A 2,923-nucleotide genomic window follows, 5' to 3' on the forward strand; every position below is an offset into this window, starting at 1 on the left:
GAGGAGGGATGGGTCAGGGCCTGGCCTAAATAGGCAGTCTGGCCATGGTCTGCCACAGCCAGTGTGCTGTGCTGTGGGGAATACCTCTTGGGACCAAGCCATCCAGCCACCCTGGCTCCAGCAGGGGGAAAAGCACAGCCTGGAGCTATAGTAATGGCTGCCACCCTTCTCCCCGGGGAGCTTAGTGTCTTAGGTAGCTAGCAGCTGCAATGTTGGCTGCCACATCTCCCCCAGGGAGTTCAGATAGCTTAGACATCAGGCGGCAGCAGTGGTGGTGGTCGCCCCTCCCTCAGGGAGCTCTTTTGTCTTAGGCAACTGCGGTGGTGGCTGCCACCACTCCTCCATGGAGCTCAGACAGCTTAGACAGCAGGCAGCAGCAATGGTGATGGCCGCCTCTCCCCTGAGGGAACTCAGTAGACTTAGGCAGATTCCAGCCAAGTGGCCGTTGAGAATCTGCAAGGCTCCATGATGGCATGGGTTCACCAATGGGATCTTCCAATCCATGGGTTGCACAGTTCCATGGAAAAAGCACGGTTTCCCAGGCTGGGTAGGTAATATGCTCACTTACTGCCTCCCTTGGCTGGGGGTAGGGGCTCCCCTGCCCCGTGCAGCTCTCAGGTAGGCTGATGCACCACCCTGCTCATTCCTCCTGTCCGTGGGTCATGCCAGCCACCTAGTCAGTCCTGATGGCAGAACCTGTGTACTTCGGTTGCCAGTGCAGGATTCTCAGGCTGTTTTGGTTCTTTTCAGTGGGAGTCTCCTATCTCAGCTGCTCTAGTTGGCCATCCAGGCCCCACTCCCTAGCCATTCTTTAATGGGAAGCAATATGTCCATTCAGCTACTGGTAATGCTCTCTTGCACTAAGGTGTCACCTCTGTTAGATTAGCCTATGATACAAGTGCTAACTTAGATATTGAGTTTGAGTGGAAACAGGAAGAGGTTACTTATTCCCTTTACAAATATGTGCTGAGCTCCTACTGGGCAAAAAGTCCTGGGATAAGAACTGAGGGAGATACAGCATTGAATCACTTGCAGACCTTGAATTCAAGAGTTTATGCATGGATAGAGAAGATGAAGCCAGTTCTTCAGCCCTGATAATTCAAAGTGTAGAGAGAGTAGAGGGGTGTTTCTAAGTGCCTAAAAGATTTCTGGAAGACACTGTTAAAGTTGTTGTTAGGAAAGGAAGCTGGGAACCAGGAGTGGGACAAAGATTGTCTTTAAAAGATAATATTGACTCTCATAGCTTTTTCTATGTGCCAAGAACTGTTTTAGGTGCTTTATTTCTAGGTGTGTCTAGCTACCATATGTTAGAATATTAATGGGTTTTCTATTTTTTCCTATTAAAAATGTTTTGTCTATAACACATATACACAGAAGTACACAAAATACAGAAGTACACAAAATACCATGAAACAAACACTCCTATAACCATGACTCAGGTTAAAAAATAGAAAATTGCCAGTCTTTCTTGGGCCCTCTCTCAACCACTACTCCCTCCTCTGTTTGATGCACAAACACTTTTCCAGTCTAACCGCAGCCTATGCTTGCTTCCTGCCTAATTTTCCACTATTCTACCCTATAATACTCCAGCCACATTGAAATCTTTGCAATCACTCAAACATGATATCCTTTCATAGTTCTCTGCCTTTGTTAGTGCTCGTTCCTTCTTCCTTGAATGTCTTCTCATGCCCTTTCCTCCCTACATCTGAGACTTTTTTCACCTAGTAAACATTTTCACAGATTCAGTTCAAAAGTCATTTCTCATCCGAAGCTACTCCTGGTATGCTCAACTAATACTGCGTAAATTAACAGACTACAGGGCCAGGTGCTGTGGCTCATGCCTGTCATCCCAGCACTTTGGGAAGCCTAGGTTAGAGGACCACTTGAGCCCAGAAGTTTGAGACCAGCCTGGGCAACATGGTAAAACCCCATCTCTACCAAAAACAAAAAACAAGATTACAAATGAGAAATGTGGACAGCCCCCCTTGTTCAGCAATGACTTTATTCAAAGAAATTGAAGAAACTTGATGTCACTGATGTACACTTTTACTAAATAAGCCTTGAGAGTAAGAACTTAAGGAGAATGTTAAAATTCTTTTTAATATGTACCTTTAATTTGGTTTAGGGTCAAAGAGAAGTCAACTCATGAAACTCAAGAAGCTACAGTAACACTTTAATTTCTGAAAAATGACAAGGAACTTGTCTATTTGCATCTCAATTTGGTCTCTATTGGAGCCTTGTAAGTTGAAATAAGTCAAATTTAAGAAAATATTGTAATAAATCTCTTTAAAAGGCAATCCAAAATAGATAGACATAATTTTCAAGCTTTACTAGGTTTCAGATAAATTTCTATGCCCTTGTCACAATAGTATTGGTGATAATCAGAAAGACATCATCAAACAAAAGTCAAGAAAGAAGTCCTTTTAATGGGCGCTGGACATGCAGAACGATAAATGAACAGTCCATGCACTATGGAGATAAAGGGGAATCAGCTAAGGACACAAAGAGGAAAAGAGTAGGAAACATTTTGGAAAAGTGCTTATTATAGAATTCATTGAGAATTTAAGGAAAGCTGAAGATGAGAAGGGGTTCAGAGTGTCATACTTCTGTGTGGGGCAGAAGCAGTCCAGAGAGACAATTTCTCTGTAAATCTTAAAAGCACAGGACCCTGTGCTAACCTCTAGCAGAAAGAAGGGCAGAGAAGGAGCATGGGATGTGGTTTGACAAAAAGGATGAGGAGAAATTGAATGTTAAGAGTTGATGCCAGATTGCGTGATATTGAGAAGTAAATGGGTAAACAGAGGATAAAGTGAAATCAAATTGCATACTTAAAAAAAAAATGTGCACACAAAAGAGGAAGAAAAGGAGGCAATGACCAAAATGGGTACCTGTGTGAAAGAAAGTTGTTTGTTGTTTTTCTTTT

The sequence above is a fragment of the Pan paniscus genome, chromosome 1, assembly GCF_029289425.2.
Source record: "Pan paniscus chromosome 1, NHGRI_mPanPan1-v2.0_pri, whole genome shotgun sequence".
In the NCBI taxonomy this organism is placed as follows: domain Eukaryota; kingdom Metazoa; phylum Chordata; class Mammalia; order Primates; family Hominidae; genus Pan; species Pan paniscus.